This window comes from Cavia porcellus, unplaced genomic scaffold (genome assembly GCF_034190915.1).
Source record: "Cavia porcellus strain 051 isolate PalLab524CR breed Dunkin Hartley unplaced genomic scaffold, mCavPor4.1 scaffold_30, whole genome shotgun sequence".
Lineage (NCBI taxonomy): Eukaryota > Metazoa > Chordata > Mammalia > Rodentia > Caviidae > Cavia > Cavia porcellus.
The window spans coordinates 33,379,529-33,396,068 of record NW_026947513.1 but is presented as its reverse complement, the minus strand read 5'-3'; the positions used below and the strand labels follow the sequence as shown (position 1 = coordinate 33,396,068).

At 45.0% G+C, this 16,540-nt stretch overlaps 1 long non-coding RNA gene across 1 annotated transcript in view; it reads right to left on the bottom strand.

Moving 5' to 3' along the window:
- Nucleotides 1-9,055: 9,055 nt before the first annotated feature.
- LOC134474090 (uncharacterized) overlaps nt 9,056-16,540 on the bottom strand; it is a 43,033-nt gene continuing 35,548 nt past the window's right edge. The window contains exons 2-3 of the long non-coding RNA XR_010044693.1: nt 13,019-13,102; nt 9,056-9,383 (exon numbers count right to left, since the gene is read on the bottom strand). This is a non-coding gene — a long non-coding RNA (uncharacterized LOC134474090). The remainder of the gene's footprint in view (nt 9,384-13,018; nt 13,103-16,540) is intronic.

The window sequence follows — 16,540 nt, the reverse complement described above, 5'->3', positions numbered from 1 at the left end:
CCAGCTCATTCAGAGTAAAAATCCAGTGCTCCCTGGTGGCACCACTCTTGTGAAGTCTCCTACCTTGTATCTCACCGTGTTCCCCTCTGCACCTGCAACTCCAACTACTGTGGCACAGGGACTTCAGCTTATTTGTTCATATAATTTCCCCAAAACTTTAGAAATATTTGGAATGAAGTAGGCGTTCAATAAAAGTGCTTGAACTGATTTCTGTTCAGCTTATGAAACTTCCTTCCTACAGAGTTGTCTGCAGGTGAAACGAGACACCAAAAATACAGTGCATGTTTCAGTCCTGGAGTGATTGAGACACAGGCCCAGTGACATTTTGGTAGAGATACGGAAGAGAAGACTCAATCACTAGATATTTAAGTGGACTTGCTATTAACCCAAGCTCCCATCAACCCTGAAATGACACAATTCTGTGAATCAGGACAAAGATGTTAGGACAAAATGCTAAGACTCTTTACACTCACGGAGGTCAGCAAATGCTTAAGAAACCAGCACCGTATGCCTAATCTCTCATGTCTAGTGAATTCAACATTGGTAGCTGGTGTTTGGAGGGAGTATTTTTGTTTGATTTTAATTTCTAATGTGAATCTTTTAAACCCCATAAGCCTATTTGGAAACATTTCCTTCTGAATACAGAAAAGCAGCATACATCTAATTGCAAATGAGAAATTTCAGGACAAGGAGTGTTATCAAATAACTATTATCTGGAAAAAAATTCCATCATCTCACATAATTTAAATTCTTGCCCTTTGTTCCCTTGTGTATATTTTTGCATTGAAAAGTCTGCTTAAAATTAGTTTTAATTCTTCCCTTTGGGGTAGATTTTAAAACAAAAACATGGAAAGATTACAAAAAGGAGAAGACTGACTGATAGTTGTGATTTCTTCTATGGAGTATCTTGGTTTATATATGATAAGAAGACTAAAAGAGAATTTGTGCCAACACCAAAAAGAAAATAATGTGTGTTCTAGGTTCTGCACAAATTAGTACTGCCACTGCCCTCCAGGGAACAAGATAGTTTACTAAGGTTTTGTTTCTCTTTTTTGTTGCTGTTCTTATTATTATTTACAGTAATAAGCAAGTGGAAGACTCCAGGAGAGAGAGCCTGTCTGTACTCTCTAATAGATCAAATATTCATAGGAAAGTCCAGATATTTCCTCCACTGTCCTGTCCTTCCCTGACTGGAAGGTGACATTTTTATTTACATGCATAGTCTGGGAACCTATAAGTCACTGGATGCTAGGCACCAAGAGTGGTTGTGTCATTTGTATCTAGATATTCTCCCCCCACACCCGGGAAAGCCTCATGTGCTCACATTTGGGGCTTTTGAGAGTGACTTGGTCATTGGTGTGTGATTCATGTCTACTGAATGTTCTGGCTGTAGATGATGGACTTAACTAAAGAAGGAAGATCCACCCTGCGCGTGATTGGCATCAACCAATAGGCTTGCATCCTGTGTAGAATGAAAAGGGAAAGCAGAAGGACACCTCACTGCCTTCCACCTGCCCTGCCACAGACTGGCTCTCCACTGCCACGCTCTCCTCTTATGCCTCTCTGCTTTGGAGCCAACTGACCATGGACTGAACCATCTACAAACTGTGAACTGAAATAAAACCCTCCTCCTTTAACTAGTGGGTGACAGGTATTTTATCCCAGCAACAAGAAGTCACCAAGACACGTGCCCAGTCCTCAGTTACTTGGAGCTAAAATTTCATGGCAGAGGAAGTGATCCATCCCATTCCAGGGATAGGAACCTGTGGGATTTCCAAATACAACATTTTTATTCAAAAGGCAGGTTTCTTTCTCTGTTTTTACATAAATCTGTCTTTTTTAAACAAAGGAGAGGTTTTAAGCTTTGGGTTTTTTAGGTATTCCAGAAAGAAGCCCGCAGCTGAAGCACAACTAAGAATACTGGGTGCCATTCTTGCCATCTGTCCATCCCATCCCCTCCCATGTGGGGACATCTTAAGGGACTTTTTTAACAGAATTCCCCAACATTGGGCTGAATAATGGTCCCAAAGGCCACTGATCCTCTTCCTGATATTTTCTCTTTTGTGCTCCCTGACCCACTTCATCATCTCCAACAATGGACCGGTTCTTCATTCTATAAAATGTATGCTTTATTATATAACAGCACAATAAAAGAAAGTTTTTTTAAGAAAGACTTTCATGGCCTTTCAATAGTGTACTCTGAGCACCTCCGCATGCCTGGCATTGTATCTGTACCAAAGTGAAGATGGGTGCAGGGAAGGCTGGCATAGGAAAGGGACATTGCAGGTACCCACAGGAGCCACCGGAGTCTATAGGTAGATAGGATTATTATTGCAGAATAAGATAAAGAGTAACAAAATACAGTGCTTCATGCCATAAAAACAATGAGTATAATTAGCATCAAAGAAGATGAGATTCTTGTGGTTTAACCTGTACCGAGTCTTGAATCATAGGAGGAACGAAAGCAGAAAGTGAGGAAGGGAGAGAAAATAAACCCAGCAGAGTCGGTCTCGCTGTGGCCTGGCCAGAGTCAGCCCAGGCTGTCTGCTCCGCAGACCTCGCTTTCATGCTGTGCAATGGGGCTAAGGAGCTAAGGAAGCCTAATGCTGTGGTCCCACTGTGCTGCCCCCACCCCACTCCACTGGATTGTTTAACACCTGGAAAGTAATTCTCAGAAAATTCCACACCGTTCACATGCTACAACCAAGTCAGCAAATCTCCCCTTTCTACAGAGAGTCAGCATTCTACACCCACATTTCTACACAGCTTTCTCACAGGGAAAATGTTAGGCAGAAAATAATTAGCACGAGATCTGGGAAGCAGCTCTCAGATCAGGACCAAAAGGTCCAGGGCCAGGAAAGCAGAGAGGGTCAATCTGACATCCCAGATAGAGGAATGAACCCTCCAGGTCTGTCCAGCCCCATCTTGGGGTGGCACTGAGGCCGTCCTCTATTACCAGCCCTTCACCCACCTGCAGCATGCTGACCTCTAGATCCCAGAGATCAGGCCGTGGTTACACAAAGGGAGGAGCTGTACATGTCATGAGCTGTTCAGTTCATGTCGCTGTTCAGATCTGCTTTGCATGTGTCCTTCAAGTGCCCCTGTGTTGAAAATTAATCCTCATGGTGAAGTCATTAGAAAGTGCAAATGTAAGCCACCTGAGATGTTTAGAATGGCCCCTTTGTGAGGTCATTAGGATTAGATCAGGGAAGGAGATCCAGCCTGTTAGAACCTGGAGGGCTGGACAAGAAAAGAAACAAGTCCTTCCTCCTGGTAAGCAGGAGCTCAAGCAAACAGCGGGCACACCAGGAAGAGAACAGGTCAGCGTCTCCCGTGAGCCTAACGACTGAGAATCAAAGGGTCCATCTCCCATCCCCACTTAGCAACTGGATGGTTTCCAGGTCAGCTGGAGTTGATAGCAACTAAGGCACATAAAGCAACTAACTGCTTGTATCGTTGGGTTGATTATGCTGACCTGTTGAGGTTGGAGCATCTCGGGAGGATGAGGATGTGGGGGATTTCCTTCTATCTTGTCTTTGAAGGCAAATATTGTTTTCACTGTTTTGCTTTGTTCTGATCAATTGTCTTGCCCTATTCAATATTCTGTTTTGGTAGATTTTATAGTGTTCTGTTTTTGGTTAGATTTTGCTATACCTGATTGAATGGGCAACTATTGTAAAGATAACCAGATATACTATGAAACCTATTACTGTTATCCCAGTATCCTGCCCTGAAGTTCTGTACAAATTTCACTGCATTATTTTGATTGGCTTTGTTCTGTCTGGTTTTATTGTATTTTACTACCTTCAAAATAAAAAGAAAAGAGGTCATCAGGGAAGATTTCTTGCTGTGGGACCCTGGCAACAAGACCACTGTCACAGGGCCAGGAATATAGCTCAGCAGTGTGATGCCTGCCTGGCAAGTGCAAAGTCTTGAGTTTGATTCTTGGTACCCACAAAAAAAAAAAAAAAAAAGATCACTATCACCAGATACAATGGCACCTTGAATCTGCACCTTCAGAACTACTGTGAGCTGAATAACCCTCCTCTCTTCATAACTCAACCAGTCTGTGGTATTGTGTTATTAGCAACAGAAAAGAGAATAATTCATCTCCTGTCGTGAACAGAGCAGTCCTACCTGCTCTGAAGAGTGTAAGTGTTAGAGATAATAAAATAAGAGTTCAGTACAGACTTTGAGTCAGAAATTACTCAAATGGCATCTCTTATTACCATAATAATAATAATAATAATAATAATAATAATAATTTTAATATCGTCCTTCCTCTGTATCAAAATCCATTCTTTCTTACTTGTTTTTCCCCCCATATTCCAATAACTAAGAAATTACGTATTCAGATCCCCATAGAGTTTTCTTCTCCTGTTAGTGCTATGGGTCATTCTAGTTTAATCAGTCCTTTTAAAAATCACCAGCCATTCTTCTGGCTGACATTTTAATCAGGTTTTTCCAAGAATCCCAAAGGAGGGGGGAAATGGAACTGCAACGAAAAAAATCCACTTTTCTCTACATGCCAGTAAATTATAACTTCACAGCTGCCTTAGAAAAAGAACAAAAGACGCATAGTGGAACATTTTTCTGGCCCAGAAAATTGACAGAGCAGTAGAAGCAAATTCTTTGCAGTGTTGCCGGGGGAGTGGGGCGGGCAGGGAGGGCGCAGAGCGGCTCTGGGGATGGACCCAGAGAGGCTCTGCAGATTCTGTCCCTGGGGTTACTGTCACCACATAACCAGGAGTCACAGGACCCCTGCCTCTGATCATATCCCCTCACAAAGACAGAACAGGAGAACACCTTTAGCACCCCCCAAATGGAAGCTAATATTGAAATAATACATTTAGGGCTCCAGGGCTCTGTGATCTGATGGCATGTAATATTCTGCACAAAATTGCTCCTTCTAAATTCTTTCTGGTCCTGTGGTCAGGGCTCTCTCTTCCCCGTTTATCTATTCCATGTCCTCAGGGAAGTTACTCAGCCTCTCTGGGTCCATCCCCAGCCACATCATCTATCTGAGAAGAGCACTTTTAGCTCAGGCTTCATGGAATGAAGAACGGCTTTGGATGTACAAAGCTCCAGCCACCACCTGGAGCACAGAATCTGTTTTTAAATGATTAGGGGCGAGAAGCAGGAGGAGAGTGGGAGGAGACAGCAGGAATGAAGCAAGACTGACTGACATCCTCATGGTGTCTGTCCACTCTGGTCCTCCTCGTCCACTCCACGATAGGTCCGCTGCACCCATAGACTGAAGATGGGCATTTTATCCCACAAGGAGCAAGCACTACACACACCTATCTGTTAGGGCCTCTGCATAGAGCACCACACCTGGGTGTGGCGGCAGCAGCAATGTATAATCTCATAGTTCTGGGAGTTAGAAATCAAAGCTCAAGGCATCCAAAGGCTGCTTCCTGCTGAAAGCTGGGAGAGAATCTGTTATTAGGCACCTTCAGGGTGATGTGTCCTGTGGATGCCTGCCCTGATCCCTGCCTCGCTGTCTCATGGTGATCTTCCTGTGTGCATGTATCTAGGTCTAAATTTCCCTTTCATAAGGACAAGACTCAGATTGGATTCAGATCAACCTAAATGGCTTCCTTTTAACTAAGTATGTCTACAACAACCCCATTTCCAGAGAAAATCAAATTCAGAGGTATTTGAGGTTAGGGCTTCAGCCTGAGAGGTGGGACACAAGGGGTCACTCTTCAATCCATAACACGTCTTCTGTCCTTGTGACCCTGGGCAAGTTGCCTGCTCTCTCAGGCTTATCAGGGCTGGAGGAGGGACAATGGCCGAGCTGCATGGACACTCTGCACATGCCTTTGGCTTCATGTCTGTGGTCCTAGAGGTCCAAACCTCAACAGCCTGAGGGATGTGTGCAGCCAGGTCACTGTGCCTGCCCCATGCAGGTGAGAGTTCCAGTGTGGTTACGGAGAGAAGGCTTCTCCAGCAGTGCCACGAGCAGAGGGCAATAACTCTCAGGTGCACACCCCGCTCTAGCTGCTGGATCCTCCATCCTCCCTGGCCCTTCTGCCCACCCTTATCTCACTTCTCTACTCCCCTTGGGGGCTTCATCTCCTCCTACTCCCTACACCACAGCTATTAATTAAGTCCCATGTACAGTGTGAGTTTCTGGGGACCCAACCTAACACTGACATTTGCTGCCATGAGGACCAAATGATTCGTGTTTAGAGAGCTTAGAGCATCATTCATGCTGTGTAAGCATGGGCTATTGTTACCCTTGTCATCCGTAACATTGAGTTTAGTCAGCAGAACTGGTGCACGGAATCCCAGCATGTCCTAGGAGGGGCCGATGGGCTCCCAAGCAGGTGAGTGAAGAGGCAGCCAGTACTTGTGCAGGCTGTATCTGGGGGTGACTGTCCTCTTACTGTGGGGACAGAGCTACCAGCAAACTCTCAGGGTCTCAAATCCCTCAAGCTTTCAATTGCCTCAAATCAGCCTTGCTAGCCAGCTGCCTGCCTGATCTCGGACAGGCAGCAAAGGGTGGTATGGAAGATCACAGGCCCAAAACCCAAGCCTGGATGCCCGTTGTGGTCTGGCCTTTCCTGGAAGGAGGGCACCTTGCTTGATCTGTCAAGTCTCGGTTTCCCCCTCCGGAAAATGGGCATAAAAATCATTGCTCTCTGAGAATTGACTAAGATAAAGCATGTGCAGGCAATACAAAGAACTAAATAAAAGGCATCTATGAGTTTCTTCTTTAGTTCCTACTCTCCATACGATGGAGGTGGGTATGATCATCCCTTTCTCTTCCCAAAGCTTCTCTGTTGGCTCTCATTTCCTACTATACACCTAGCATGCTGTAAGCACTCCATAAATGCTCCAGATAGTCAATGCATAAGTAAGTAGCGTGGAGAAGATTTAAACTATTAGTATTAGCTTGGTAGACTTCTTCGCTGTTTGGAAAACGGTTTGTGAAGGTAGAGGAATTACACCTGTCAGAGTTTATGCATTCTCACCATCACCACAGAAAGCAGCACATACAAGCAAGGGTTTCAGATGGCAGCACTCGTTAATTAATGCTAACTCTCCTTGCCTGAGCAGAGACCTTGCACTAATTCCATCCTGGAATTATTTAAAAGCAGGTAGCGCCACAAAGCCAACACCAGGCATCTTCTGGGAGCCTTAAGAACTTTACACCAGAGCGTTAGCGTCAGAAGAGCACTCCAGAGACCATTCCCAGCCCCGGTAACATGGGGAAAAGCCTCCTTCAGCAAATAGCACGCCATTAAGTTGGTGTGTATAGATGGTACGCAGGGAGCCAGTGATTGAGTCAATAAAAATCAGCGTGGATAAACAGCCAGAATGGGGCCAGGAACATGCGACACAGGCCACTCCCGAGGAAAATCAGAGTGAAACCAGTCAGAATGCGGAGTGTACTTTACACTAAGTTGAAGTCAATACATATTGAGTTAATGGTAACAGTATTAGTAAAATGAGGTGATGGAGTGAGAGTCATCTAATAAAAATGCTACCTGCCAGGCATGGTGGCACAGGTCCGCAATCCTAGCATTCTAGGAGGCTGAGGCAGGAGGACGACAAGTTCAACCAAGCCAGGGTAACCCAGCAACTCAGCAAGACCCTGTCTCAAAATAAAAACAGTCCTGGGGATGTAGCTTGGGGTTCAACCCCTAGTTTCTCAAGAAGAAAAGCACCATAGAGTGTGTTGTGTTTACTCAGCCCCATGTCCTAAGCGCCTCGCCTGGGTTAGTCCGCATTGGGTCCTCACTACAGCCCTGCACAGCAGGGGGCACCGTCATCCCCACTTTACATTTTAAGGAAACAGAGGCACAGAGAGAAAGGAAGGTTTTATTCGCTCAATCCTCACCACTATGCTTAGAAGAAATTAGCAGTTCTTGTTCACATGCTATAAATAAGAAAACCAAAAAACGGAGATTCAGGGTGTGGTCCAGGGCTCTCATCTAGTGAGTCCTGACCAGCGCTCTGAGCCAGCCAGCCAGAGGCAGTACTGACGTGCTGGCTGCCACCTGTCTCCTCAGTCCACCGCACAGAACAGCTTGCATGAGACCTGGCTGGTGTGTTAACAATAAGCAGAGCTCCGAGTGGGCCGGGAAGCGTCTGCAGAAGCTCAGTAATCACCACCCTTGCCACCGCCTGAGGCAGGCAGTGTCATTGCATTTTACAGAACGTGCAAACAGTAGAGAAAAAGAGCCCGGCCAGTGGCACAAAAAATACCACAGGCAGAGCAAGCAGATGTGGGCCAAGCCTCTGTGAGGCCTTGGGGTCGTCGTTATTGTTGTTTGGGGTTTGTTGGTTTCTTTGTTTTAGGGTACTGGGCATTGAACCTAGGGCCTTCACACTGAACTTCAGCCCCAGCCTTTTGTTTTGTTTTGTTTTGATTTCTGATACAGGGTTTTTCTAAATTGCTAAATTACCCAGCCGCAAGGCCGGGAGCTTCCTTGCAGCTGCCTCTGACCTCAGAGCTCTCTCTTCTGGTCACTGTGTCTCACTGCCAGTCATTTCTGTCACAATCATCAGTCTAAATGGAGGCAAAAATCCTCTTGCTGCCAAGCAATAGGAAACATACAAATGAGGGCTTAATCCTGTACTTCTGTCCAAAACAAGAGCCAAGCAAGGATGTGTGGCATTGGCCTCTGTCATCTCTGCCCCAGACATCACCACCACCACCCTCTGCCATCTGTGGGCACAGGGCTGTCAGGATTGCAGACCCATGAGGACGAGGAGAGGAACTGCAGACCTGGGCCGGCATCTTGGCTTTTGAGAACAGCTCTTACCACGTGTTTCTATTCCCTGCAGTTCCTTTCCTGCAAACAGTACTGTGAGAAGAGACCCGGGGAGATGCCTCCGGACAACACTGGCCTTGGAAAAGGCCTTTTGAAGCTCTGCACAATGTGTGGATGTGGTCACCACTGCTCATATGCTGATGGGAGACCTCTGAGCTGAGTACTGCCCGCCCTACTGACGCTGCTAAAACACATCTGTCTACAGTGCACAGATCAAAATGGTTGGGAAAAGTGACTTTTCTTTTTTTTTTTTTATTAATGTTCTGAATTCCAGAAAGGCCAGCATGCTCCAGCAGCGGGTTTTATCCACAAAGCAAGGCATTTGACCAGTTTGGGAGAAAGACACATTTTTTAGACCATCCTGTGCAGCGACTCTTTCCACAGACTTGGTGAGATGGAAGCATGCTGTGTGATGCGTCTGGGGTGTGCAAGCGAAAAGAGGGGCGCCAGGTCTAGACCGGAGTGCATTGATTAGACTCTGTCTCTTCCATTCCACCTGCAGTTACCCGGTCTCCGTGCACATCTGCCGCACTGGGGACTTGATGGCATGTCTCACCTGCTCACATCATTTTTGATTCTGCAGAACTCAGCACCTACCTAAGAAAACAATTCAGAAAACAGTTGATGATTTGGGCCAAGGACCCAGGAAGTGGCATGTCCAGCTAACATTAAAACAAAGTGGGGCTTGTTTTCATCATCACTAAATACTGCCTTCACTGAGCCACACGTTTTGATATAGACTGTCTCCTTTGTACACACAGCCGACCCCATTACACAAAGTAACGCACCTCTCATTCTAAGGACAGGAACATGAAGCCTGAAAAGAGTTAAGTAATGTGCCCAAGACCACAGAGTTCATCTGATCTCAACTGAGGTTTGAAATGTCTTGTTTCAGCTTCCGTGAGATTAAACACACATCCTTCCACACTCTTAGGGGGCAAGTTCCATGTTGTCACTGCAGAATTTCTTCCCTCCTTGTCTCAGTCCTCCCTTGCTGATGGTATCCGTTTTGGTTAGCGTCACCTAGATGAATTTGTTAGAAAGTACAGCCTGTGGTATCTGGAATCCTGCCAATGAGCCTGGACCCTGGTCTTCATCCCAGACCAGACAGGGTGGGCCCAAATTGGACAGGTGAGCAAGGTGTCTCTGGCTGGGTGTGTGCTCTAAATCCAACCTCAACAATGCACTGGCCCATGCCCGGCTGACCTTGGACCACCTTCCAACCTTCAGAGACTTATGCTTAAAAACATGAAGTTAATCATACGTTCCCCGAATTTCTCCAGGTTCATTTCTATGAAGCTCAATAAACACACACACTGGTGAGAGAGCTTTGATTTTTACGAAACACGTTGGTCAGTGTGAGAAGGTGCTGGGCAGGATTCCTTGATTCTTCGGGCAGCAGGCCTAGCTTGCTTTTATTTACTTTTAATCCAGTAAAGAGTGAGAAAGAAAAGTCTCCTTCCTCTCAGAGAGACACACACCAAAAGAAGAAAAAGACAGAGAGAATGAGAGACAGAAGCAAACAAAAGACAGCATAGAGGGAATACAAGCAGCCAGGGAGAAGGGGAAACAGACTGAGAGGAAGAGATGGGGAGCAAGATGGACAGAGAACAGAGCGGAGTAGGAGAAGAACCCAAAGTCAAGCTGTTATGGATTACGAACTGGTGGTCAACTTAATGCCAGCTGGATTACATCAGCACAGCATTGAGCAAAGATGCTCCACCTGAGGAAAGTTGCCAGGATAAATAGGCGTTGAGGCATTGTAGCATTGTGGGTTCTCCTACGAGTTGCTGTCTGAGCTGTTGATTCTCCTCAAGAAGTTTTGGTCCTCACATCGAGCACTGCTTCCTGGCTCCGGAGGAGAAGTCATGTGCTGCTGGATCTCCAAGATGAACTCGTCACGCTGTTTCCTGGCACGTACCCGACTGTGCTTATCGTCGGAGGAGCTTGGGGCCTCAGTATCACTGAGAATGGCTGTGGTGCCTTTCAGGATAGCCTGGTCTTTGTTGTGAGTGTGACTTCTTGGCTCCAGTGTAGAACCCTCATCCCACTAGCACAGCTCCTTCATCCTGCTGGCATAGACTTTCTGGCTTCCACCGCTGACCCTTGGGTCTTCCCGGCACGGATCCATGAAGGAGACTGGAGTGAGTCCTTCTTGTGGGCTCTGGATCTCCAGTTGGACTCGTGGGAGGCATTGTCCTGAGCTCTGGGTTTTTATCTGGACTCATGTGGGACATTGCTGTGGGGTTTCGGCTCTTAACTAAATAATCTATGTCTTTGGTGTTGCGGATAGATTTCCTGCATTTTCCTGTGTTAACTCCCGGTGACCATTATAAAAAATATAAACTCCATGTCTTGATCCTAATTGTTCTCTGTGTACAACCCCTGACTACAGCCCAAGCCTAAATCCACCCCTATTTCTGTCAGAAGCAACAAGCAGACAGTTCCAAGACTGGCAGCAAATTAAGTTGAATGTCTCAAATTCTTCCTGCCTCTGACCTTCAACTTCCTCCCCCTAGGCAGCCCTTATCTTGTCCTGCACCACACTTTTCATTCCTCAGCACACGTCACTAATCACTTAAGTGTATGCCTGCGGGAAAGGCCTCTGGTTTGCACAGCCTTGCTGCTGGCCCCCAGTTCGTGGCTGGCCACTTCCCATGCACGGCCTCCTGGAGTGCCGCCTGCTGAGCACCTCACCCTCACAGCTGCCACCAGCCCCACACAGAGAGGCGCTGGCTGTGCTGCCACTTGCTGCATGGGCTCAGTGCATGACATCCAGCCACCTAGGCCTGGCTGCTGTGCAGTTTGTCTCGGAGAATGCTTACTTGGGAACCCCCTTCACACCCGCTTCAGACAGCCTTGTTAGACCCAGATGGATGCTGAAGCCACCTGCCTTCTATTTGTCTTTTGTAATTCCGGGCATCTAGTGCTGCCAGCACTCTTGCCAGGCTGATGAGAGTGACTCAGAGGGGTCCACCGGTTGCTAATTAATATTCAGGGAGCATCTACTCTCCATGAGGTACTGTCTATGGCTCATCCATACACCATCCATTCAGCCTCTTGTTCTGGCTGCAAGTAGTTATTACTTTCTTCCAATTTAGAAATGTGGAAGGTGAGAGCCAATAGGCTTACTCCTTCGGGTATGGTCCCATGAAAGGAGAAAGCCAAAGCCAGATTGAGACTTGGACTCCACATTCAGGCACAGCAGGCAGCTCTTCCTACATTCACCCATCAAGGTGTCCAGATGGAGACATTCTAGTAAAGAGAAACATGTTCACAGGCGGCAGGGAAGGTTTGTGTTGTCTGCTTGAAAACCAAAATTCTGAAGCCTTCCATTCATCTACAGTGAACGATTCCTTTGATTTACCACCTTCTCTCTGTGACCACCATAAAATACCAAGTGCTGGCTGCTTGCAGCAAAAGTTTCTAAGAGATCTAAATCTACTTGTATGAGTATCTTTACTACAAGTGTCCTGAACAACGAAAATTGCTTTCCTAAGTGAAACTGGACTCCAGTGATTTGTTCTGAGTTGTTATAGTCATCCAGTTAGTGGTTTGCGTAATTTTTTCAAAGTTTCAAAAATGACCCGAGGAGATAATAAAATACCATCCTCTTTATTGAAGTCTGAGATTCCCTGAAGCTAAAGACAGCAGATTGTGGTGTTTGATTGCCCTAAATGAAAATGTTGGAAGATAAAGAATCCCCTTGGCTCTCACCTTCAAGGAGCAAACCATGCCCAGAAGCAAGGAGACGCAGTCAGCCTCATAGATTCTCCCCCTGCTAAACTCCACATCCGGCAAAAATTCATTCTTCTCCCTAACTACGTTAATGAAGAGAGCAATCAATATGAAAATGCCAGATTTACCCTAAAGGGATCTCGATTACTGAAGAGAAACTCCAAGCAGCTCAGCTCACAAACTTAAATGGTTGACCCCTCATCCTGTGTGTAGTGCCCCCCTGAGCCACTCATGCATCTTGATATTCAAAGTAAAAGCTTGTTCTAGCAAACCACATGGTACTCTGTTGGCCTGACACCAGGCCTGTGACGTCCACCTCCAGTCGGAAAGCCTTCCTTTTGGCTGGGATCCTCAGGTCTGCAGCACCCTCTAGTAAGACCATCAGCTCCCCACACATTTAAATACACTTGTGATTCCTCAAGTCCCCCACCTTCCTGAGTCACTGCCATGTTTTGCTTTGGTTACAAAATGTTCCATTTTTCTCCAAAGCTTACCATATTCTTGTGTGTGTCCAAGAGCCAAATAAACAGAATTCCTCATTAACCGCATTTCCCTTCCCATCACTGATGCAGGATATCCTGAGAAAATAGGTAAATGGGAAAAGTTTGCTTAATGTGCCTCCATTTTCTATTGGGAAAAGTCATGGGCATGGAAGGTTTTATTAGAACTGCTTAGAAAAATAAAAGCGTGATTAAGGCAGTATCTCCCAAATTCTAACTCCCTGCTGATTTTAGAATTTACAACCTCAGATTAGAGTCATAGATCGAGATAGGCAAATATTTAGCATCCATGATAATAAACTCATAATTAATAACAAGTACTGATGAGGTTTGAAATAACTGCTCTGGGGGGCTGGAGATTTAGCTCAGCAACATAAGCGCCTGCCTTGCAAGCAGGCGGTCGGTCATGAGTTCGATCCCTAGTACTAACAAAAATGAAAAAGACAAAAAAAAAAAAAAAAAGAAAGAACTGCTCTGGAAGGCTCAGGACGCACAGTGTATCAGGAACTTTACATGTATTGTCTCATACAATCTTTGTAATAACCCCATGAGATAGGTGTAATTATTTCCGTTTCTCAGATGTTAAAATGAATTACAGAAGCTCCATTGGTGATGTGCTAGGAACAGGACTGAACTCAAGTGGAACCACACAGCCCCACCACTCAGGGCTATGCCCATCTCTACCCTGCAGGATGGAATGACCAAATCAAGCCTGGCTGTGGATGTTGTCTCTCTGGAGCAGATAAACATGGCAAGGGTCCATCTCCAGCCCTAGCAAAGAACCTTCAGTTATAGGAAAAGCCAAAGGCCAGGCAACAACTAGCTTCACAGGCAGACACTGCAGACTTCTGCAAATGCCGACACGCATCCTGTTCTCTCCGCTCACCCCCTCTTGGGCTTTCCGAGTAACTAATTTCAACGTCTTTCTTCCTGATTAATCACAGCACATTTTTTCCCTTGGTAAAGTTATTGCTCCTATGTTATCCGAAAATTACACAAAATGAGGATTTAATCCATTTTTAAACAGTGTTTAGAACACCATATTCAAAAGGCAAGCTAAAAAAGAACTCAGATGAGTTATGTGCACGTCCCAACTCCCCACGATGGATGTAATCACACTCTGCAAGCCTGTACTAATAAAAACAAAAATTTTAAGCAATAAAGTAAATTAAAGATAACAAGAGTCTTGCCTACTAAAGATGATTGCTGCAGACTCAAAACAGTTTATAGACATTATCAGACTCACAATAAAAGTAGCATTAATCTTCCACGTTTTTCTCATGGAGAAACTAAAATAAGAATATTATGAACCACCTCTGACCCTGTTCAGAAGAGCTCTGTTACCTCCGTGCAGGAGCTGCTTGGGGAGGTCAGGTGAGGGAGATTGGCTGTGGTCTAGACCAGTTTTCAAACTGATGACTTCAAATATGCTTTAATATCTTCAGATAAAAGCATAGCCAGATGCTCCTGGCCCTCTTTGGCAAAAGAGGTCATTGGCTCTGTATTGATTTTATCTGCTTTTTTGATTTGGATTTTGTAAAAGTTCCTTTTGACAGAAGGATCAACTTCTAAAAACTAAAAAATCAGATAAAACTACAACTGGAGGTATTTAGTGCTACCTGTAAATACTACCTAGTAATAATGTATGACTATTCTAAAATCCAAAGTAGCCATGAAAGGTAAATTCTAAACTTCACTGTCCTAAGCATGGCATAGACATTAACTTATATGATAAGCTGCCATTTTGCCAAGGAGGCAACTGAAGCTCAAAGAGGTTTTGTAACTTGCCAAAAACCATCGAACTAGTAAGTGGTGAAACCAGGGTAAACCCAAGCAACCTAACTCTACATCTATGTTGTTATACTGCATCTCTAAGCCAAATGACAACCTCAGTTCAGTCTTAAATTCCCTGATAAAAATAGCTAAAATTAGCAAGCTTGTTAGTTATACTCTTGGCAAACTACAGAACAGACAAACACCAAAGCAACATGCTATATATACTAAAGAAGCTCACTGGCTTTTGTCTCTGGTTCTTGGAAGGAAGCCTCTAAATTCTTAGAATTTCCAGAGGGATAGGACTGACTTTGTTACTCATACTGTACCCTAGTTTATGCTCAAGAGAGACTCCTGGTTGTTCCCTAAATCATTTAAACAAATGAAATGACTCCACAGAGGGGCTGGTTATTTCTGAAAGACCAAGCATGTGATTCAGAGGGTTGAGGATTTGAATGTCTGAGGAAGGGCCCTAAAGACTGCTCAACCTTTTAGCCAAAAAGTCAATCAAGTACATGTAAGTAATAATCCCCAGTAAAACCCATGCACAAGAAACCTGGATGGGTGTCCTTATAGTCGGTATTAATCTGGGTGCATCATGATACCTCTAAAGCGTGGGAGAAGAATAAATCCTGATTCTCTGGAAGAAGGGACACCAGATGCTTTGTGTTTTAAGTGTCCTCACATCCTGTATATTTCCTGTTGGTTGGTTCTGAGTTATATCCTTTTTGCTCTAATCAAACTGTAATCCTAAGTACAGCATTTTCCTATTTCTGTGAATCATTGTAGTAATCCATTGACCTGAAAAACCACCAAAATGGAGATAAGTGAGCAAGTCCTTAGCATCCCAAGCCCAGGCTGGTGTCTGAAACAAGGTCACTCTCATGGAGGTCCAGAGCTATGACATCTGACTGGGTCTGGGTGGCCAGCGTCAGAAGCTGATCAAAGGAAAGAAACTCCCAATCTGCTAGATGTCTGATATGAGTTTGTGCTTTCTAAAATCAAAGAACAAATTCTAGGAACAATGGAGATTAAAAGCAGAATATATTTACTGGGGAAAGAAAGTGTCTGTCTGAAAGAGAAATAGAAGGGTTCCCCAATAGGTTGCTCAGGACCGCAGGGTTCTAGGGATTTTAGAGAGCAAAACCATCCAAAGTGGAGAAAAATGGGAAATCACTAGGTGGGAATGAGGTGGGACAAAACTGTGGGTAACAAAGCCACTGAAGAAGGCTCTGTGGAAAAACCTAAATCCATCTCTACCTGGCTGAGAGCCACTTTCAGGGTTCAGAGCTGGCCTTCGGATGACTTTCATGAATAATATAGTACTGCTCTAAAGAGTTTTTCTAGTTTGAGCTACAACAGAATACCAGAGAGGGAATGGCTGGTACACAACAGAAATTTACAGTTCATTGTTCTGGTAACTGGAAAGTCCAAGATGAAGATGCAGACTGAATGCAAGGCAGAAATATTTTCTTCAAAGTGGGAGCTTCCTTTATATATACATGTGGCCAGTGGGGCACAGAGAGGAAGCTCTGCGAACTGGCCCTGTGAGTTCTTCACCTTTGTACTTCACTCCTTTACAGTAGCATAATCTCAATTGTGTCTTCTCATTAAAACATTTTTTAAAAAAGAAAAATGAATGTAGCTACACCTGCCATTTCTTTGCACTATTCTTCAGACCTCCTGCTAACTACATGTCTGGACGTGGGCTCCAGAAACATTACATGTTTATGAAACTCAGAG